Here is a 24,183-nt window from a genome sequence, read left to right as displayed (position 1 = left end):
TCCTTGCTGACTCAAACTACTGGGTTGAGGGTAACGTCGCCTTCAAAAGAGGGGCCTACTACAATAACTAAGATAATCTCTTAAACAAGTGCAAAAGTGCGAAAATAATCAAAGGTTATACTAACACACGTGTCGGATCCAAGTGATTCATCTTGTCTATCTGTTTTTATTTTATTTTTCAGCATTTAGTTAGTTTTTATTTTTCTTAGTTTAAAATATTTTTTTTTTCACTTTTTGATTTGATTAGACGTTGAGGATAAACCGGTATTAAAAGCTCTTGTGTCCTTGGACGAATTCGGTATCTTACCAACACTATACTATGTCCACGATGGGTGCACTTGCCCATATGTGTGTTTAGTGTTAGTAAATATCGTGTTTTATAAATTTAAAACTTGGCTAAAAGTGTAAAAAGGGGCTTAAATATTCATCTAAATTATATACACACCAACACACATCAAGTTTTTGGCGCCGCTGCCGGGGACACAAGGATTTTAAGAAAGTTAGGAATCAACGGCCTAATCATATTTTTATTTTTTCTTTAATTTTTAGGATTTTTTCGTAGATTTTCAGCTTCTGTAGAGCTCAGCACGGGGCCGTGCCTGGTCGGACACGGGCCGTGCTCAGCATCGTTACTGGCAGTTTTTGTTTTCCAAGTTACAGAAGGCTGACCACGGGGCCGTGCCGGTGCAACACGGGGCCGTGTCCAACTTCCAGTAACTGGGATCAGGAAAACAATCACTGAAAATCCGACCACGGGCCGTGTTCGCTCAACACGGGGCCGTGGTGAACCTTCTGACCAACATTCTTTTCTGTTTTTATTGTAGGACTTGGAACCCGACACCAACCTCACGTAGTGTATGAGCTCTAGTTCCAATAAAGACATAAAAGAACCACTAGAAGAACCCGAACGCTTTCTCAGAAAAAGGTTAAAAGCCAAAAACCAAGAGAAGGTTTCGGGTGATCCACCTCCAATGGCGGACCAACGTACCCTTATGGATTATCTACGACCCACCGTAGGTAATCTAGGCGCCGCTATCAATGCTCCGAATGTCGAAGCCAATAACTTCGAACTTCGGCCGCATTTGATACAAATGCTCCAAAACTCCGCAACCTTCCACGGGCTTGCGGACGAGGATCCCCATCTACATATAACTAATTTCTTGGAAATATGTGATACCTTTCGGATCAATGGAGCATCAAACGACGCCATCCGCCTCCGTATGTTTCCCTTCTCACTAAAAGACCGAGCGAAAGCTTGGCTCAACGCCCTCCCAGCTGGATCGGTAAACACCTGGGATGAACTAGCCCAAAAATTTCTATATAAGTATTTCCCTCCTGCTAAAACTGCTAAGTTAATGACTGAAATTAATACATATTCACAAGAGGACGGGGAATCCTTATATGAAACTTGGGAAAGGTTCAAGGAGCTATTACGCAAGTGTCCCCATCACGGCCTCGCAATATGGCAACAAGTATCCACTTTCTATAATGGATTGTTGCCACACACTAGGCAGACACTTGATTCTAGCTCCGGTGGACTTTTAGGTAACCGACGCCAACATGAAATATATAATCAGATTGAGGAAATTGCTCAAACCAATTTTCAATGGCATACCCCCCGGGGAAATAAGTCTATCGCCCCGGGCGCCCATAAGGTCGACGAAAGCACTTCTTTACAAGCCCAAATCGAGGCCCTTTCTTCAAAAATAAAAAAACTAGAAATGACAAAAACAGTCTCGGTTATGGCTTGTGAAGGATGTGGTGGGTCACATGAAAATTGAAGTTGCATGAAAGAAACGGACGATCAACAAGAAATGGTAAACTACATTGATAATAGACCTAGGCCGTCGGGTCCCCCAACGGGAACTTACAACCAAGGATGGCGAAACCACCCAAACCTCGGTTGGAGGGAACCCGGCAATAGTAGTAACCAACAAACCCAACGAACAAACTTTCAGCAACCAAGAAATGAGTCACAAAATTTCACTCAACAACAAGGTGGACGAGAAAGGCTCGAAGATACTATATCTCGCCTCGTCTCTGACACTGATAAGAAAAACTCGGAAAGATTTCTACAATTAGAATCTAATTTTAGAAATCAACAAGCTAGCATTCAAAACATAGAAAAACAATTAAATCAAATAGCTCAAAATTTTTCCGAGAGACCGCAAGGCGCATTACCTAGCAATACCGAAACAAACCCAAAGGCGCAAGTTCACCTCATCACACTACGAAACCGCACCGTAGGGCCTGCAGAAGTGCCACCACCAACGGAAGAAACAACACCGACACCTCTGCAGGAGAAGAACTCCCCTCCATCACCAGAGCCGACCAAGGCTCCTCGAGTTCCGTACCCCGGTAGGTTAATTCGTCAAAAGACAAATGAGCAATTCGCAAAATTCGAAAGTCTGTTAAAACAATTGCACGTCAATATTCCTTTTATCGAAGTCCTAACCCAAATGCCCAAATACTCTAAATTCATGAGGGACTTCCTTACGCATAAAAAGAAAATTGAAAATTTGCAATTAGTCAATTTAGGCGAAGAATGCTCTGCCCTCGTGCTCAATAAACTTCCCCAAAAGAAAATCGATCCCGGAAGCTTCACAATTCCGTGCTCAATAGGGGAATCGCCCGCTCGCAATGCCTTAGCCGACCTAGGGGCTAGCATTAACCTCATGCCCTCATCAATGTTCAAAAGACTCGGCTTGGGAACCACGAGCCCTACAAAAATGAGCATACAACTCGCTGATCGATCCGTCAAACACAAGGTGTCATCGAGAATGTCTTGGTAAAGGTAAGCAGATTCGTTTATCCAGCTGACTTTGTCATACTCGATATGGAGGAAGACACCGAGGTCCCCCTTATACTAGGGAGACCCTTCCTTGCCACAGCCCAAGCAGTGGTAGATATGAATGACGGGACACTCACCTTGAGGTATGGGGATGATGAAGTGAAATTCGGAGTTGGGAAGAGAATAGAGGACGACGACCCGGTCAATTACATGAAGGTTATTGATTCAAGCTTGGATGCTGCTCTTCGACGGTGTAACATGGGACGCCAGGCATCCCACTCAGAAAATATATAACCTCGAATCGGGTCTAGCCAAGGACCCTTATAAACGTGGCGCACCACGGAGGCATTCCGCGGAACTATCCTTAGTTTAGTTTAATCTTTTAGTTTTATTTTGCAGAATAAAACACACTCATGGTGGTAATGGATGAAAAGGGGAACTAGAAAAATGGACCCATGCACAAAGAACAGAGCAACCCGAAACAAATCTCCATCACAGAAGGCTCAACACGGGCCGTGCCCAACCAACACGACCCCGTGCTGAGCCACCTGCAGAAAAACACCCAGTTCAGGTAACTGGACACGGGCCGTGTTCAGCGGACACGCCCCCGTGTCCAGGCTTCTGTTTTAATTCTTTAATTTTTGTTACTGGCACTTGACCACGGGGCCGTGCCCGGTCACCATGGGGCCGTGTCCAAGATGCCAGTAACATAAATCTTTGCTTTTTAACCTACTTTTACACATTCTAATCAACCAAAAACCTTATTTTTGGACACATTGAGGACAATGTGTAATTTAAGTGTGGGGGGATGTTAAAACCTTGAATTTTGCAAATCCTAAATACAAGCCTTACACAAAACTCTATTGGAACCGCTAAACACCCCAATTTTTTTTTCAAAAACTTTTTCATTTTTTATCATGTACTTGTCTTAGTTTAATTTGGGAATAACAAGTTCTAAAAAGGTTATATTTTTACAAATTTACAACCGATTACGTCGTGATAAAAAGAACCAACATAAGAAAATTATGAAACGGCATGACAAGCTTAGTTAAAATTTGATTATATATACTTGATCACATTAAAAACCCATTCCCACAAAAGTGAGTTTTGAGCTTTTATTGAGCATAAAAATATACATATTTAGACTAAATGCTCATTTTTCGTTTCTTGTGTGAATAACCGCTTGGTTCTTACAACTCTAGAACTTGCCACGACGATACATTCCCGGTCCTTACCAACTTAAACCCAAGTAAGTAAGTGATGGAGGCATTAGGACTAACCATATTTTTCTTTCTAAACCATTATTTTTCATTTTTTTACCACCTACCCAAAATCCCCCTAGATAGCCCCTTTGAGCCTAAACCTTTCATTTCATTACCCTAAAAATCTTTTTACCCACCAAAAAAAAAAAAAAACCCTTTTTATTTTTCACCCTTTATTTTAGTAACAAGCTCGGTTTTTCGTAAGCTCGCCATTTTATGTGACATTTAAAAAAAAATGATGAAGTAAAAAACAAACAAAAGCTATATAAAAGCTTGTTTGGAGAAATATTTCAAAATAAAAAAGTCACTAAAAACAAGGTATGTCACGAAAACCGACGTTTTTTACGATTTTCGCCCTTTTACTAACCACTAACCCAACCACCCACCTTTAACCCAAGCCTAACCCTTCACCCCAAAAGTCCTCTTGATATTTACAAAGGTAAAAAGTTAAAAAGGAGGAGGATTGATTGCTTGGCAAGCCTATGGAAGGCGTAAGTTCCATGCAGCTCACGAGTGATTCACTAAAAAATCTACACCTTCGGCCGAGTGTTGAGTGATCCCCCGCGAGGTATGTGAACTTGTATATAAATGGAATTTTAATAAGGCATGCTATGCCCGAATAAGTAATTTATCTTATGAAACGTTCAAAATAAATCATAACGAATAGGATTGTAAATAAATAAAAATAAAACTTACAAGGACCTTGGATTCCCGACACTCTAGGACAAGCTAAAAACTTTCTCTTCTACCTATTCCATTTGGGAGTGTAAGCCACATTTAAATAGTTTTGCTTGAGGACAAGCAAAAGTTCAAGTGTGGGGGTATTTGATGTGTGTAAAATGCAACATATAAATCACATCAATCTAGGCATAAAACTAACCCTTTTTAAGTACTAATGTTGGAAAAAGATTGTTTTTGTCTTTCTTTTGTATTTTCAGGATGAAATGAGCTCAAAATCACAAAAGAAGCAAAAAGGCAACTAATTCTAGCATAAATACAAGAAAAGGAATAAAAGTAGACTGCCTGGACCCTCAACGGCACCCCCCAAGGCAAAGAAGAGAAAACAGAAGACTGAACACGCCCCGTGTCCAGCGAACACGGGGCCGTGCCCAAGAAGCAGCAGAAAAGACAAACTAGTAGAAGCTTCCATTGCCCACCACGGGGCCATGTCCAGCGGGCACGGGGGCGTCGTGAAAGTACAGCAGGCGCATTAATTGTAATTGCGAATTACAATTAATGAAGAGAGAGAGAGTGTCAGACGGGCACGGGGGCGTGTCCAGCGGACACGGGGCCGTGCCCAGCCTTCTGTTCAGCCTATAAATAGGGGTGCTTGGTTTCATTCCATCTCATCCCTTGGCACACCACCTCTCTCACACTTCATCCACCACCCACCACCACCATAACACCATCATCCACCACCATCATCCATTGTCCATCGTAGAGTGTGTGAGTCGTCTCGGGATCCAAGATTGATCGTAAGAGTTCTTGACAATCAAGGCCATGTTTGCCTAAGTCTCTTACATCACTTGGTGAAGACAAGTGTTTAGTATAATACTTTTTATTTTTAATCTTTTGCACTTTTTATTTGGTTTTGTATTAATGACTTTAATAACTAGTTACTTATGTTGAAGGTGATCTTTCCTTATCGTTTGTCCGTGGTGTCTTGGCGTTATTTTACTGTCTATATAAAATAAAAGATTTTCACCATTCATATCTCCACGGTCTATATGGAGGTATGTTGGCTACCTGGTCAGGGGTTAAGGGAACGGTTTGGTAAGGGTCTTGCCCTTGTTTAGCGTTTAGAGGTCCTGCTTGGGACCTGGGTCAAATTTAGTAGGATCTCCTTCAATGCCAATAGGTATTGGATGGCGGGGATCCAAACTCTTTGACCCCCTCATAAGTTAACTACTATTAATACTATAACCCGGCTATTTAGGACTGTATCCCTGCTGACTCAGACTACTTAGCCGAGGGTAACGTCACCGCCAAAAGCGGGGCCTACCACAATTTGCATTAATAACTTAATTCATTATCTTTCAATAATCCGACCCTTTAGGATTGTATCCTTGCTGACTCAAACTACTGGGTTGAGGGTAACGTCGCCTTCAAAAGAGGGGCCTACTACAATAACTAAGATAATCTCTTAAACAAGTGCAAAAGTGCGAAAATAATCAAAGGTTATACTAACACACGTGTCGGATCCAAGTGATTCATCTTGTCTATCTGTTTTTATTTTATTTTATTTTATTTTTCAGCATTTAGTTAGTTTTTATTTTTCTTAGTTTAAAATATTTTTTTTTCACTTTTTGATTTGATTAGACGTTGAGGATAAACCGGTATTAAAAGCTCTTGTGTCCTTGGACGACCTCGGTATCTTACCAACACTATACTACGTCCACGATGGGTGCACTTGCCCATATGTGTGTTTAGTGTTAGTAAATATCGTTTTTTATAAATTTAAAACTTGGCTAAAAGTGTAAAAAGGGGCTTAAATATTCATCTAAATTATATACACACCAACACAAATCAAGGAGCGACTAACGATATTTGTCCTTCCAGTTACTACACGTCCTTAATCGATTGGGAAATCGAAACTTTGGCGAGAGCGAAAATCGAGGAGTGGGACTAGTTAACAAGGTGCGAGTATCACCTCTAACTTGATAACATCGTACCCTAATGTGGTTGGTACTTATCCTAAGATAAGGGTCCACTGGAATATGAAATGGAAAACTCCCATCAAGGTTTGGATATCACTCCTAACTTGAGGGTAGATTTCGTGCAAAAATCAAAGCATAGCTGAGTGAAAATCATCACCAAGTGTGGGAATCACCCCTATCTTGATGAGTCTTTTCGATTGTGTTGTAAGAGTGTCTTCAAAGCCTCCAAGTGTGTATTGTGTTAGCCTTAGGAAAGGCATGTATATTAAGAGTCCAAAAGAAAGTAGAGGGAAGCAAAGAAGATAGAAAGGGAGTTGTTTTAAGCATCACATAGTGAATAAGCTCTTAAACTATAGACTAGGCAAGGCATTCCTAATTCCCTATAGTTATGGCTCTGATACCAATCTGGTATCAGAGTACTCCTACTATGGACTAGGCGAAAGTAAAGCAATCCTACCTAATTCCCTATAGTTATGGCTCTGATACCAATCTGTCACACCCCAACCGATGGCGGAAACATCGGGATGAGACGAACAATTTGCTCAAAACAACATAACACTATTGTGACAATATGAATTAAATTTATTTCATTAAAACTTGAAAGAAATACATAGTCTCAATATTCAAACATAATTTCAAACAAATGATAAATTGCTAAAATGAGTTTCTAATGCCATCCTAGCTTGTTTCTTGATTCTTGAACATTCAACCTGCAATATGTATTAAAATAAAATCAACAAAAAAACATGTTGGCGAGTATACAAGTTTTCATACATAGCATAGTACGTGTTTAAAATGTTACTCATATCCAAATGTGAAATACAATATCATATTGACAGTATATACTCGAAACGATGTTACTCTACGTGTCCAAACCAAAGTTTAACGCAATTAAAGTGTCCAACCCAAAAGTGTACGGGTGGTTTTAACATAGTTTAACCTAACAATACTCGTTAATATAACGAGAGGGGCGTTTCTCAACCTATAGCGCTACCATTGTTAGGGGAGGCTTGCAAAGTTAATGAACACATAGTCATGAATGTTTACAGTAGCATAACATGTCTAACATGATTAAAATGTATCACATAGAGTATGGATAGAGTGTGCATAAAATGTTTAACGTGATTGTGTAATTTGATAAGGAATACATATTGCACCCAAAAGGTGTAAAACGAAAATGGGTCATGTATACTCACCTTAGTTTGCGTTGCGTTTCTTGGTAAAGAATTACGAGAGTGGATTGAATCCAAGTGTTGCAAGAGGCGCAAGAGATTTACCCTATTGTGTTTGGGAATTCGTTAATTAATGTTGGTGAAATAATCAACATGATAATGGTAAGATTAGTGGGAATTAATAGCAATAGTAATATTCTAAAATGGTAATAATAATGGGTAATATTATTTCTGATTTTAGTTAAAAATGATAATGATAATAATAATATTACATTATTTTTATAATTCAAATAATATTAATGTTATTATAGTAATAATGATAATAACTTTGTTATTATTTTTCAATATAATAATCATATTAATACTGATAATATTAATAATGACAATAATCATAATAAGGATAAAGATACAAATTTGATTAATAATTGATATAGTAATAATTCAATAAAATAATAATATTAATTCAGATTAATAGCAAAATAATAATGACTCTGATTAGTAATAAGAATAAAAATTTTGGTTTTATAAAAATTCTGGTTTTATAAAAATTCTGTTTAATAATATTAATAATTCTGATCTAAACAATAATATTCTGGAATAATAAATAATAATAAGAATTCTGATATAAATAAAAATTCTGAATAATTCTGATTAATAATGATCATAATAATTTTAATAAAACTTCTGATTAATTAAGGTTATTATATATTAATAATAATAACTGAATTTATTTTATTAATAATAGTAATAATATTAATAAAAATAACTGAATCGATTTTTATTACTAACAAACAAAACAATTTGAATAACTGTTATAATAAAACAAATCGGAAAGTTGGCCGGAGACGGAATCGGAGAAGTTACCGGTGGAAACGGGGGTGGCAGTCGTCTTCTCCGGCGGCTCCGGCGAAGTTCCGGCAAGGCGGTGTCTTGAGCAGTGGTTTGCAGGTTCCTGAATTGCCTTCTCCGGGGCCTACTGATGTTCCCGAACAGGTGGTAAGAACGAACTGAAACTGGGAGTGCGGTTCCCGGCGATTTGCAGGTTCTCCGGTGAGAGAAGGAAGGTGGTTATGGTGTCGGAATAATGGAGAAGGCTTCGGTTTATATAGTCGGTCATGTGAATGAATGAGGCCATGATTTCGGTTTGAGTTCTTGATTGATAAACGAAATAGAAACACGGCAATCAATTGCCAATCATTGAGAAAGGAAGGGAAATGTCATGTATTTAAGGAAAACGCGTGATTCTGGGTTGGAAATCAGACCGATCTCAAAAGGAATGGCCAAATGTTGTTGCTGTCCTTCATTTTGGGCGGTTAGTTTAAAAAGGAAAAGATCGCTAACTGTGTTTAAGAGTTAATTGTTTCCATAATCGTTTGGATGTGGCATGCCCGGCCGGATGGTTGTGTGTTGGTTTGTTGGACTTGAGGTCGCGAGTTCGAATCCTTCAGGGGCCTGTTCTCACCCAGGAGACCCCCCTTTTTCTTCTTTTTGATACTTAACTGATCTAACTGAGTTCTCTAACTCAGTTAGTGGTCCCTTGTATTAAATGCTAACCTAGTTAGCATATAACTATGTTTTAACTAACTAAGTTAGGTTTAACTAACCATTTTAACTAGAAAAACAGTTTCAAAATCCTTTTATTTATTTACAAAACTAATTTATTTAATTAATATAAATACTATATTTATTTATTTTAACTAATTATAATTATTTGATTTAGCCCAAATTTCTGGTAATTTACCGAATTAACGTATGAATTCCCGATCTTTGTCTGGTTTAGGGTAATCTCTTTATAATACTTGTTTCGAGAGTCAAGATTAGGATATCTTTCCACAGTTTTTTTTATGTGTTTGACATAGTTTAACGTGTTTCCAAGTGTAATAACATAACATAGTATTAAAGCAAGAATATGATCAAAACAATGCATTTTTCATTATGATTCAAGTCTCGAAATAAAAATTTGGGAATAAACGAGGGTACAATTGACTGAATTTGGAAAGTACAAAACATCCTGCTATAAATAGAAAGATCGAAAATACGAGGCGTTACATCCTCTTATTCGTCATGTCCATAAAAGGGGACCTACTCACCTATAAATACCATAAGAGAGGACCTCATTTGGAACTTCCGAAATTCCATACCGAGGTGCTGCCGGTGTGAGAATCGATTGTAAACACTGTCAAATTAATCAACAAAGAGAATTAAGAAGATATCTAGCTGTTTCTACGTCAGGTACTTGTTTTCCGCACCTGTATCTGATCAAACTCCTCTGATTGACTCGTTCGGGTCAGAATCCGATCCTACAAAAATACCACTAGTAGAAGAACCCGACACGTCTTCATGTTACGGAGAATGTTCTCGAAATTGAAGGAAAAGGAAAAGATTTGTTGAAATCGAAGAAAAGAGTAAAAAAAGATGAATTGAGGCATGCATTTGGAACAAGAAGTCCAACAATCTGTTTATTAAAAGAAGCAATCACCTCCAATCATTCCTGGTCAAATCACACAATATAAAGTTTAAAGTTATCATGTGTTGTAGTTTGGAAAGATGACCGAATAGAGATCTGAATAACAAACTGTGGAGAACTTGTTTGAGTCGGGTTCTTCTGCTAGTTATTCGGAATGTTTCGGATCATCATAGAAGACGTGTCGGGTTCTTCTGCTAGTGGTTTCTGTAACCAATCCATAATCACCCTTGGTGGTTTCTGTACCCATCGCCGCCGATAACTAGCAGAATTGATAAATAACCAACACGAAGATCTCTGCGATCGCTAAGGTTTCCATCAACTGACTGATCGGTAACGTTACTCTACTTGTGCTCCGATTTAAGCGGCGTGTTCCGATCAACGTTTATCGACATTGTTAAAGGTGATGAAGAGTTTAGAAACCCTAGAATGATTGTGTTTTTACTGGAAAAAACGTGATACTTGAAAAAAACATCTTTATATACACCCCGTATACATTTGGTTACATCAAAAACCTCACAAAATAAATCCATTGAGCCGTATACGTTTTACAAATCGTATACACATGTATACGACTCGTATAACTATATACAGGCCGTCTATAGTAAAATAAAAAAAATTCCCTGCTTATTTTCCTATTAAAAAACATTCTATACGGGCCGTATAACTGTGTACGGCCCGTATACAATAGGGGGTGTGAAAATAAGATATAGGGTATGTGGGAATAAGGGGGGCCTTTTAATATTCTATAGATTAAGTGTTAATCCCAATTTTTAATAAGTAATATACAATCAATCTTTTTAAGTCCAATTTCAATCATTATCTGGCCCAAATTATATCACTAGGCCTTTTCTTTCTTTTAATTTCTAAAATTTCAACATTGAAATCTAGTTGAGTCCATGTTTATTTTAACATCGTGTCGAACCAAGCTTGAGCTCAAGTTTTTAGTTCGGTTTGAAATCTGAGTCGAGCTCGAGCTCTGCCCTGATTCGAATCGTGAACAACTAAACCTAAAATAAAGAAATAAACATTTTAGGTGGACCATAATTAATATTTCCTATAATTTTATCTGATTAAACTTTTCAAATGAATTATATAGAAAGTAAAGTTTTGTTTGACTGTTAATTTTTCAAAGATCCTTACTACTTGAAAGTAAACGAACTAGCAAACTCCCAAGAATAAACTTAAGTCAAATTTTAACTTGAAATACAACTTTTCACGTGGCACACCATATACCAGATATGGGTGGTGCAGGTGCACTCGTTATATAACCACGTTAAATAGAGAATTCCATAAACATTTATACGTAATGTTTAGCAGAGAGTAAGTTATGCGCTTATGTAATCATGTTAAATATTATTAAAGCAATAGATACCGATATCTATACGATTATCATAATTTCCTATTTGAAATTTGATTTTGTATTTAAAGGTAACTAGAATTTGAACCACGCGCGTTAGGAGCAAAGGTAGTGTGACAACTCGTATTTCAAACCTTTCTTTGAACTTTGACGTAACCGGTGTGAACGTTATGTGAATAGGTGAACTTTGATGATTAATGGAATGTTATGTGATTATGTGTAATGTATGTATGTGTGTAATATGATCACACAAAACGAGCCCGATCGCACAACACTTGGCCGATCGCGCAAGCCCATTCGCGCCACACTCTTTGTATCCGAACCAAGGGCAGCCCATGATGGGTTCGGCCCACTCCTTTTCAAGCATAACCTATGAGGAGGGTGTACACGCCTCATTACTTGCAAAACACACACACACACACAAACCCTACTCGCTCTCTTTCTCCCTCTTAACCCGACGGCAAACATCCCCATCTCTCGAAGCTTTCTTGTTCGGATCATCCTTGTTTTACCTCCTAACCGGTTAGTGTTTCGTGATTATTGTTTTGTTAGATAATGTTGTAATCTATATGTTGTACATCGCGATTTAGAGATGATGTGTGTTTGATTGTAATGTAAATCGATGAAGTGTGATATTCATAAAAATCGGTTCACGTGTGTGGTATATTTAGATCATTGTAAGATTGATAATCGTATGATGTGAAAGATGATGGAGAACCAAATGTATGATTATCGGCTGTGAGGTGCTCATATTCGAATGATTGGTCGTGTTAAACTTGTTAGGATGCATGCTAGAAATCGATAACATAACCCGTGTTAATGTGTGTAAATGATTATGGTTGTTGATGTTATGTTTTGAACATGTCTAGGGTTCATAGGAAATTGATGTTAAAACCCTTGTTTGATCGATTATTGTTTGGTTTGGAAACTGTTAGTAATGATTGAATCGAATAATTGTAAAACAAGAAACTGTTCAAATTGTTGTAATTGATTGCATGATTTTAGGAGAATCACTTAACCAATCGCACAAGTTTGTCGGTCGCACAAGATCAGATCACACAAGACCTGATCTGATCGCACAAGGTGCATCTCATAAGAGAGGGTACAACTGTTAAAACACTATGTACAACTTAGAATTGCATGGTCGCACAAGACCCGTGGATCGCACAAGACAATGCCGATCGCACAAGTCTTGGGCCACACACACTGTTTGGACTTCGTTATGTTGACTGGGCCTTAAAGCCCAAAACCCAGTCGCACAAGATGACCCGGATCGCACAAGTTCATTCGGGTTGCACAAGACCAATGTTTGCTGTTTAGTCGGGCCGTATGGATATTGGGTTGCACGTTTTAGGCAGGGTATGGTTCCAATCGCATAACCCGTTGTGCGTCGCACAAGGTTGTGTTGGACGCACAACAGGTTGGGCCGATTGTTATTGGGCTTCACTCTTTGGATCGCACAAGACGGTTGGGCCTGCACAACCATAACAGCCCACCCATCTATGTCGCACAAGTAAACAATATGTGGATTTGACTGTTTAGATGTTTTACATGTTTGCCATGATCATTACGGGTTGTAACCTGTTAATCTATGTGAAAACCTTATGTGCACTACTTGAACCTAGACCTGACTTGGATGGTAACCATGTTAGGACGTGGTTGACCACATATAGCTCGAGTGACCATTTCGCTTATCTGCCGAGCAAACCAAGGTGAGTTCACACTCTTTATAAGGCATGGGATTCCCGGTGGTTGGGAATGGGTTAAGAAACTAAATAGAACCTGCATATTCTCCTTGGGTAGAATATGTACCTTCGCTCCTCCATAGGAAGGACGACAACATTGAACCTGCGTAATCTCCTTGGGTAGATTACGTACCTCCGCTCCTCCATAGGAAGGACGACAACATTAACTTACTAGACAAAACTCTATCATGCAGTCCCTCATTTTTATATCGACTTAATCGTCGGGCCAATGGCGAGCGGGTCATTAGTTAATAGCGCTATTAGGGTTGACAAGCCTCACACCGTGCCGGTCGGACGGGCGTGTACTAATGGATCTGGGCACTTAGTCAATGATGATAGACATTGACGTAGGGCACAACTATTGTTCGTCAGTTGTCGATATGGTAACGGTCTAGTGGTTCACATGGGGAAGCCCCCACTGATTTTGGATACGGTTTGGGAAACAATGTATTGGTTAACTCGTGGTTTATGAAACAACTTATGGTTTTCAAAACAAACTGGTAAAACTAAACAACCGACTGTGAACTCGCTCAACTTTGTTGTTGACTCGTTGTTACATGCCTTTGATGTGGTCTAAAATATACATATTTTATATCATTGTTCCTACACTTTTGAGTGGCTTTATTGTTGTTTTTCATTAAAATTCACTCATAGTTGGTTCGTAGTTGAAGTTGAATGATTTTTAGTAAAAACTGAGTTAAAATAATGAATTTTATAATAAATGTGATGATGTTGTCTCAAAGAAAAAATTATACTCAATAAATGAATATTTCATTGATTGGTGATTGATTTGTTAACATGTTTAGTATTTGCAAATTCTAAAATTCTAAAAGTGTAATTAAATGAGAAATTGAATGATGCATTTATTATTATTTTTTTATTCATCGTAGGTGATGAATTGAATTGAAATAACAACTTAAATTATTGTTTTGAAGTTGTTGGTGGAATTGAAGGGGATTTATGAGACTACACTTAATACTCACGGGGGCTTTGGAGCTAAAAGGAATACATATTAGTAGTTGGGTATTAGTTTGCTAAATTAAAGTCATGGACTCCAACATCAAAGAAGCAAACACAAAGGGCGACACAAAGAAAAAAAAGGATCAGATGTGATTATATTGGGTGGAAAAGATAGGCCTAGGCCCACCAAGGGACGAAGACCTATATACATGATACGCAAACATACTTGGAGGGGGGGATATCATACGGGTACTCTTAGACGGCAGAAGGTGGTTCAGTTCGACGGTCAGAAGGCTGAGAAGAGAATAAGGGGCGAATAGGAGAAGGTTATACGGTTCAAGTTCAAGATCTACGATTCAAGATTCGAGTTTGGGTTAGCGATTAGTTAGTTTCAGTTTCGAATAACTTTGTGTTTTTCAGATTTGATACTATGTTTTGCTACTCGTTTCAGACTCGTTTTATGTTTCTAGTTATGATTATTGGCTAGTTCGTATTTTCTACCCGGGTTTGTGATGAATATTTATTGATAATTGGTTATTTCTCGGTTTTGGTAATTTATTGATGGTTTAATATTAAAGTAAAAGACCTAATAATAATTGGCTAGATGTGTGTGCGTGCTTTATTCTAATTTATTATCGTTCAAGCGTTCCTCATGTGTCTTTGTGAATGTCTTTCATGTATAGATGCATGTTAGGTTACCTACTTTGTGTTTGTAACTAGTTTATGGTTTATGGTGCACGTATTCCATAGGAACTTTGTTTGATGATTTAAAGGAGTCTAGTGTTCTACCTATTCTTGAGACCGGGAGGAGATAGATAGTTGGGATTGTCTTTGGTGATAGGTATTTAGGTGTTGGTGAGACCGGGAGGAGATCTGTCTAAGTGGCCTAGTATTATTTGTTTTCCTAAGTCTTGTCAAGTGTTTTTAGGTTACCCCGTACACTCTAGGGTGTATTGTGATTAGTGAGACCGAGAGGAGATCTAGTTTTTGGGTACTTTAGTATTGTTGGAGAGACCGGGAGGTGATCCAACCCATACCAGTGAGCTTTATTTAACCTTTAGGACCTTAGGAGAAGTTGATGAGACCGGGAGGAGATTCAACTTATCTTTAGTCTTAGAGTGTCGTATTATTAGAAGTTGGTTCCATCATAGTTACCATATCCGAGAGAAAACCGAGAGTCACAGATAGGATTCCAAACTTGGGTAGTACTTTCTCTTCCTTAATTTCGCCTTAGTAGCCTTCAGCCTGCGTCTAGATAGTCTAGTTCGTCTTAGTTAATTCCTTTAGTTTAATTAGTTAAAACCCCAAAACCAAATCAAAATCCAAATAAACAGTTAAGTAATTAGTTGAGTCAGAGTCTAATGTAGCGTCGCTAGTGTCTCGTGGGTTCGATGCTCGGACTTCATTAGGCTTTACTACGTACGATAGGTACACTTGCCTGTCAGTGGTCTAGCATTTAGAGAGTCTTAGTTTATAAATTTAAAACTAGGGTGTCTAGATTAGGTTAGTTTTTTAATAGACCATAATTCGCACATCAAGTTTTTGGCGCCGCTGCCGGGGACACTTAGGCGATTGCGTTATTAGCTTTGACTGATCTTATTTGTTTAGTTGGTCTTATTTGTAATTTGAGTCTTAGGATTTGAGTCATAGAGTTTTTTGTGTCTAGTAGTAGTGTGTCGAGTCTTTATTTTTGTAAATATTCTTTTTATTAGTTAGTTTGTTTTTTTTTTCTTTCTTCTCTCTTCTTTGTGCCGTTTTTGCTACTCTTTTCATGGCAGGTTATCATAGCGAGTACCCTCCCCATGTTTGGGCGTTCGTGGAATCATGTCAAATATTCGCTCAGATAACAACAACAGCACAGGATCAAGGAGATTCGAGGTTTCCCGAAATGTTTACCATTCTTAAGCGAATGATCGAGACACTGAGTCAAATGATTAAGGAAAGCATGAATCAGCATGTGGATCTAAGGTGTCAACACTGTGGTGGACCGCACTGGTACGAAGATTGTCCGATTTACGTGAATCAGAAGAAAAATCAAAGTACAATACGCTTTACTTGGGATGATTGTTATTCTGATAATATTGGTTTTGAGAGCTACGAGGGAGTGAAAGAAGAAGAAGAAAAAGTTGAGGAAAAACATGTTAAAGAAGAACTTCCTAGCGATCCAGAGTTGTCAGGTTTAGAATTGGAGAGGACAACGGATGATTCAGTCCCACCTCTAGTTCAACAGGACGTGACGCCTAATTGGTATTCCACGCCATGGTATTATGGTCCTGAACCCATTGATGACGACTTCTGGAATGATGATGCGGGGGAAGACATGGATGAGCCACTGGACAAGATGGAGGATGAAAAGGAGCATGTACCATCTTGGGAGGAGGAGTTTGGTGATGAATTGGTAGGATTGCCAAATCTTGACGATGAAGAATTTGACCATTTGGTGATCTAGCATATCTAGAGACATTACTTGAAGAGAAGCCAATAATGGAGATCAAACAAATACCAAACGTAGAAGAAGAGAAAGTGGCTGAAGAATTGGATAGCTGGCCCGTAAAGGTTTTAGATGTTGGATTGCCACCCACACCAACAAGAACACGGGAGAAGGCACGAAGAAAACGCTTGGATCAACATATTGTGAGGGTGCAACGATGGTGCAAACAGAAGCATAAGGGGAAACTGAAGTGCAGAGACAACCATCTTCCTCGTTACATGCATTGTATCAGATTTGGTCCAGGTATATTTAAAGTTTGGTGGTTTGACCTGATTGAACACTTAAAAATATTTTCTAGTTTCATCATTAATTTCTTAATAAACAATGATGAACAATTAAAACTAAACGGGTTGGATAAAGGAGAAACCTCCTAATTAAATTCAAGTGTGGGGAGGTTTCATAGAGTTTGTATAGAGTCGTAGTTTTTGTATATTGAGTCTAAATTAGTCGGTTTGAGTCGTTTTTTTAGAGTCGGTACTGCTTTGGTTTTGCTTGTTTTTGTTTATGCAGGTTTGAATATGTACCACCCGTGCTCAATCTCCATTCGGGTGATTTCGGAGCTGTACAACAAATTTCAAGTAATTCACCAAGTACGCCAGTTAGAGTCGAAGCCGATCGCGACCAAAATGTTATACGATCGAGCTGGATTGGACGAGAGTTTTGGAGCTTATGCGTAATTTTACCAGCTAAGTCCTTTCCAATTTGCCCTTAGTCGTTTTATTTCTTATTTATTTTTAGTTTTTGAGTCGGTTTCCATCCTACATTGAGGGCAATGTAGAGTTGAAGTGTGGGGATGGGAAACTGTCGTTTAGGTCTTAGTTAGTGAGTCTTGAGTCATAAAAATTTTAAAAATAAAAAAAAAATTAAAAATCAAAAATAAAAAAAATTAAAAAATAAAAAATGTCTTTTGAATAAAGAAGTTTGCAAAATTAATACGGAAAATGATAGAAAAGATGGGTTTTTGTTCGGGTTCAAATAATGATAATATGAGATTAATTAAGTCGAGCTTGTGTCTAGTTTGGGATATGTGAATAGGCCCGGTTTGGTTTTAGGTCCCTTTGAGATAATATTACCTTAATTGTCGGTCTACTAGTGGGTTTTCATCTAGGGAAAATGGGAAATTGAAACCGCCAATAAGAGTATAAAGAATGCCGTTATAAGTTACAACCGTTAGAATTTTTAATCTTGAAAAAAGAAAAAAAATAGATAAAAATGAGCTAGAAACTGAATGAAAGTAGCCCAGGCCTATGTAATCTTGGTTGGGGATAGTGACTTTACAACCGGAATACCTCTAGGATGTGTGAAATCGAACTTGCAAAGAAAGAAAAAGTACCGAAGCCTAAGTAATCCGAGTTGGGGATAGCGACTCAACAGCCGGAATGCCTCTGGGTTAGGGAAAGCAACGTCTACGCTCATTAAAAGAAAAAAAAGAATGAAAAGAATAAAAAAGTGATCGAAAAAAAAGCAAAAGATGAGAAAAAGAGGAGAAAAAAAGAGAATAAAGTTGTGGGTCGAAATGACCTATATGTTAATATTTGTTTAGTGCTTATCCGGTCTATCGTGTGTTCATTTGTGTTAGCCTATTGTTCCCGAATAAAATAACCTACCTTTAGCCATTGCCTACCCGTTTAAGTCCTTTTGATCTGTGCCAAGTTTTAACAAATATGTGAAAATCTGATTGACGTACAAGCTTATAATAGTATGCTTCATAGTTTGGTTTTGAGAGTTCACTCGAAATATTATATATATTAGCTGAGAGATGAGTGACATTGTGAGGGGTGTCGACATTGCATAACTGATTGCTTGAAGGTAAGAAAAACTTGATTAGGTAGGCCTGTTTTCGTTTAAATATTATGATTCGTCAATCTTTTGAACGTTGTAAGTCTTGCGAAACCGTTGTGTTTGATGATTTCGTAGTTCGCGTTATAACTTGTTCGAGACTTGCGTTATTGTTAAGTGTTTAAGTTGGACATGTTGCTTGGGATTTTGCTTAGGGGCAAGCAAAAGGTAAAGTGTGGGGATATTTGATGTGGTCTAAAATATACATATTTTATATCATATTTTATTTGATGTGGCAAGCAAAAGGTAAAATGTGGGGATATTTGAGTGGCTTTATTGTTTTTTCATTAAAATTCACTCATAGTTGGTTCGTAGTTGAAGTTGAATGATTTTTAGTAAAAACTGAGTTAAAATAATGAATTTTATAATAAATGTGATGATGTTGTCTCAAAGAAAAAATTATACTCAATAAATGAATATTTCATTGATTGGTGATTGATTTGTTAACATGTTTAGTATTTGCAAATTCTAAAATTCTAAAAGTGTAATTAAATGAGAAATTGAATGATGCATTTATTATTATTTTTTTATTCATCGTAGGTGATGAATTGAATTGAAAGAACAACTTAAATTATTGTTTTGAAGTTGTTGGTGGAATTGAAGGGGATTTACGGGACTACACTTAATACTCACGGGGGCTTTGGAGCTAAAAGGAATACATATTAGTAGTTGGGTATTAGTTTGCTAAATTAAAGTCATGGACTCCAACATCAAAGAAGCAAACACAAAGGGCGACACAAAGAAAAAAAAGGATCAGATGTGCATGAATATTATATTGGGTGGAAAAGATAGGGCTAGGCCCACCAAGGGACGAAGACCTATATACATGATACGCAAACATACTTGGAGAGGGGGATATCATACGGGTACTCTTAGACGGCAGAAGGTGGTTCAGTTCGACGGTGATACGGGATCGGAACGAAGTTTGCGGAAGATTGAATTCTATTTTATTTTAATTATCATATCTTTTAATTATTTGAATTTCAATTTCCTAATCTTTTATATTTAGGTTCCTCACTTATATAAGGGGATTTAGGGTTTATTATTTGAAGTAGTTTTTGATTGAATTTTATAAAAAGAACTTTGTTCTTGGAACCTTTGGTTCGATTTATTGTCTTTGATTATCAATAGTTTCTTGAGCCATTTGAGTACGCTTCCGATCCGTATCATTTGGTATCAGAGCTTTTGGTTTTCAAATGGCTCTACGTGGAAAAGAAGAAACTTTCGTTCGTAGATTCGCCGCCGGAGGCAACGACGGAGTTCCTTTTAATCCGCGAGGATATGGTGATCATTCTCGTAGATTCGCCGCCCGAGGCAACGAGATTGTGGACCATGAAAACTTTCGTGAATCATGTGATGGTTATCATCCCCGTACATTCGCCGCCCGAGGCAACGAGGATCCTGACCTTATCTATGATTCTTCTCCTGTGTATGATGAATACGAGGACGAGGAATGGTATTCTTGGGTTACCGACGTTGATCGTAACTTACCCGATGGTGAATCGGGTTACAAAAGTCGTAATGTTGAAGATGCCACAGTGGTTAATGGTGGTGTCATGTTGACTGATGATGAAGAAGAATGTTCGTTTGTGCGGGAGGTTCTTAGCGGGATTACTACACTTGATGAGGAGCCCATGAAAGAAAGGTATGCGAAAGTTTCTCTTATTAATGTTGGTGAGTTCGTGATGGGTAAAAAATTGATTGCGGGAAGTGAAATTGTGTCTGGTGACGGCGACGTGGTGGCTTTTGGTCGAGATGATTTGGTAAGCGGCTTTGAATCATCCCGGGAAAGTCCGCTTATATTGCCGAAAATTATGGGGGGAGTTGAATCCCAAAATATGGGATATCCGATGCTTTCGAATATTCAAATTGAAGATATGAATTTCAAAGATTCTTTTTCTAAAATTAATGGGAATTGTGGAGATAATGATGATTTGCCAAACAATAATGCAATTGATGGTGGAGCCACCATGCACATTATTCAACGTGTGTATGGAAATATTCATAACAGTAAAAATGGGCTAATACTTGATTCTATGGAAACACGGCTCTTATATGCTCCTTTTATCATCAATAAAGTTGGTGAAAATTTTGATGAATTTCATGGCTGCTTTATGAAAAATAACAAAGAGCTCCTTGGTGGGGTTGAGATATTTGGGCAGGATAAGTCGACAGTGAATAAGAGACGGTCCAATGCCCTATTCGACCCGGGTGGTACTTGTCAAGTGTCAAGCGAGACGACCCATGAAGTTGAACAATTTGGGTGGGTTGTGATAATCGTGCAAAGAGATTGGGTTGATGTTCCCTTTGATCCAGGTGGGTTTGGTTCGGGGGCAAAACTCGAGGACGGGTTTTTTCGAAGACAGGGAGTATGATACGGGATCGGAACGAAGTTTGCGGAAGATTGAATTCTATTTTATTTTAATTATCATATCTTTTAATTATTTGAATTTCAATTTCCTAATCTTTTATATTTAGGTTCCTCACTTATATAAGGGGATTTAGGGTTTATTATTTGAAGTAGTTTTTGATTGAATTTTATAAAAAGAACTTTGTTCTTGGAACCTTTGGTTCGATTTATTGTCTTTGATTATCAATAGTTTCTTGAGCCATTTGAGTACGCTTCCGATCCGTATCATTTGGTATCAGAGCTTTTGGTTTTCAAATGGCTCTACGTGGAAAAGAAGAAACTTTCGTTCGTAGATTCGCCGCCGGAGGCAACGACGGAGTTCCTTTTAATCCGCGAGGATATGGTGATCATTCTCGTAGATTCGCCGCCCGAGGCAACGAGATTGTGGACCATGAAAACTTTCGTGAATCATGTGATGGTTATCATCCCCGTAGATTCGCCGCCCGAGGCAACGAGGATCCTGACCTTATCTATGATTCTTCTCCTGTGTATGATGAATACGAGGACGAGGAACGGTATTCTTGGGTTACCGACGTTGATCGTAACTTACCCGATGGTGAATCGGGTTACAAAAGTCGTAATGTTGAAGATGCCACGGTGGTTAATGGTGGTGTCATGTTGACTGATGATGAAGAAGAATGTTCGTTTGTGCGGGAGGTTCTTAGCGGGATTACTACACTTGATGAGGAGCCCATGAAAGAAAGGTATGCGAAAGTTTCTCTTATTAATGTTGGTGAGTTCGTGATGGGTAAAAAGTTGATTGCGGGAAGTGAAATTGTGTCTGGTGACGGCGACGTGGTGGCTTTTGGTCGAGATGATTTGGTAAGCGGCTTTGAATCATCCCGGGAAAGTCCGCTTATATTGCCGAAAATTATGGGGGGAGTTGAATCCCAAAATATGGGATATCCGATGCTTTCGAATATTCAAATTGAAGATATGAATTTCAAAGATTCTTTTTTCTAAAATTAATGGGAATTGTGGAGATAATGATGATTTGCCAAACAATAATGCAATTGATGGTGGAGCCACCATGCACATTATTCAACGTGTGTATGGAAATATTCATAACAGTAAAAATGGGCTAATACTTGATTCTATGGAAACACGGCTCTTATATGCTCCTTTTATCATCAATAAAGTTGGTGAAAATTTTGATGAATTTCATGGCTGCTTTATGAAAAATAACAAAGAGCTCCTTGGTGGGGTTGAGATATTTGGGCAGGACAAGTCGACAGTGAATAAGAGACGGTCCAATGCCCTATTCGACCCGGGTGGTACTTGTCAAGTGTCAAGCGAGACGACCCATGAAGTTGAACAATTTGGGTGGGTTGTGATAATCGTGCAAAGAGATTGGGTTGATGTTCCCTTTGATCCAGGTGGGTTTGGTTCGGGGGCAAAACTCGAGGACGGGTTTTTTCGAAGACAGGGAGTATGATACGGGATCGGAACGAAGTTTGCGGAAGATTGAATTCTATTTTATTTTAATTATCATATCTTTTAATTATTTGAATTTCAATTTCCTAATCTTTTATATTTAGGTTCCTCACTTATATAAGGGGATTTAGGGTTTATTATTTGAAGTAGTTTTTGATTGAATTTTATAAAAAGAACTTTGTTCTTGGAACCTTTGGTTCGATTTATTGTCTTTGATTATCAATAGTTTCTTGAGCCATTTGAGTAGGCTTCCGATCCGTATCAGACGGTCAGAAGGCTGAGAAGAGAATAAGGGGCGAATAGGAGAAGGTTATACGGTTCAAGTTCAAGATCTACGATTCAAGATTCGAGTTTGGGTTAGCGATTAGTTAGTTTCAGTTTCGAATAACTTTGTGTTTTTCAGATTTGATACTATGTTTTGCTACTCGTTTCAGACTCGTTTTATGTTTCCAGTTATGATTATTGGCTAGTTCGTATTTTCTACCCGGGTTTGTGATGAATATTTATTGATAATTGGTTATTTCTCGGTTTTGGTAATTTATTGATGGTTTAATATTAAAGTAAAAGACCTAATAATAATTGGCTAGATGTGTGTGCGTGCTTTGTTCTAATTTATTATCGTTCAAGCGTTCCTCATGTGTCTTTGTGAATGTCTTTCATGTATAGATGAATGTTAGGTTACCTACTTTGTGTTTGTAACTAGTTTATGGTTTATGGTGCACGTATTCCATAGGAACTTTGTTTGATGATTTAAAGGAGTCTAGTGTTCTACCTATTCTTGAGACCGGGAGGAGATAGATAGTTGGGATTGTCTTTGGTGATAGGTATTTAGGTATTGGTGAGACCGGGAGGAGATCTGTCTAAGTGGCCTAGTATTATTTGTTTTCCTAAGTCTTGTCAAGTGTTTTTAGGTTACCCCGTACACTCTAGGGTGTATTGTGATTAGTGAGACCGAGAGGAGATCTAGTTTTTGGGTACTTTAGTATTGTTGGAGAGACCGGGAGGTGATCCAACCCATACCAGTGAGCTTTATTTAACCTTTAGGACCTTAGGAGAAGTTGATGAGACCGGGAGGAGATTCAACTTATCTTTAGTCTTAGAGTGTCGTATTATTAGAAGTTGGTTCCATCATAGTTACCATATCCGAGAGAAAACCGAGAGTCACAGATAGGATTCCAAACTTGGGTAGTACTTTCTCTTCCTTGATTTCGCCTTAGTAGCCTTCAGCCTGCATCTAGATAGTCTAGTTCGTCTTAGTTAATTCCTTTAGTTTAATTAGTTAAAACCCCAAAACCAAATCAAAATCCAAATAAAACAGTTAAGTAATTAGCTGAGTCAGAGTCTAGTGTAGCGTCGCTAGTGTCTCGTGGGTTCGATACTCGGACTTCATTAGGCTTTACTACGTACGATAGGTACACTTGCCTGTCAGTGGTCTAGCATTTAGAGAGTCTTAGTTTATAAATTTAAAACTAGGGTGTCTAGATTAGGTTAGTTTTTTAATAGACCATAATTCGCACATCAAGTTTTTGGCGCCGCTGCCGGGGACACTTAGGCGATTGCGTTATTAGCTTTGACTGATCTTATTTGTTTAGTTGGTC

At 38.2% G+C, this 24,183-nt stretch overlaps 1 non-coding gene across 1 annotated transcript; it reads right to left on the bottom strand.

Moving 5' to 3' along the window:
• Nucleotides 1–1,349: 1,349 nt before the first annotated feature.
• On the bottom strand, nucleotides 1,350–1,456 carry LOC118489918. Its single transcript, XR_004887930.1, has one exon. It is a non-coding gene; the product is annotated as a small nucleolar RNA R71 (small nucleolar RNA).
• Between the last annotated feature and the right edge of the window lie 22,727 nt (nucleotides 1,457–24,183).

This window comes from Helianthus annuus, chromosome 2, assembly GCF_002127325.2.
Source record: "Helianthus annuus cultivar XRQ/B chromosome 2, HanXRQr2.0-SUNRISE, whole genome shotgun sequence".
Classification (NCBI taxonomy): Eukaryota; Viridiplantae; Streptophyta; class Magnoliopsida; order Asterales; family Asteraceae; genus Helianthus; species Helianthus annuus.
The sequence above is the reverse complement of the archived record's forward strand: the minus strand, read 5'-3'. Positions and strand labels throughout refer to the sequence as shown.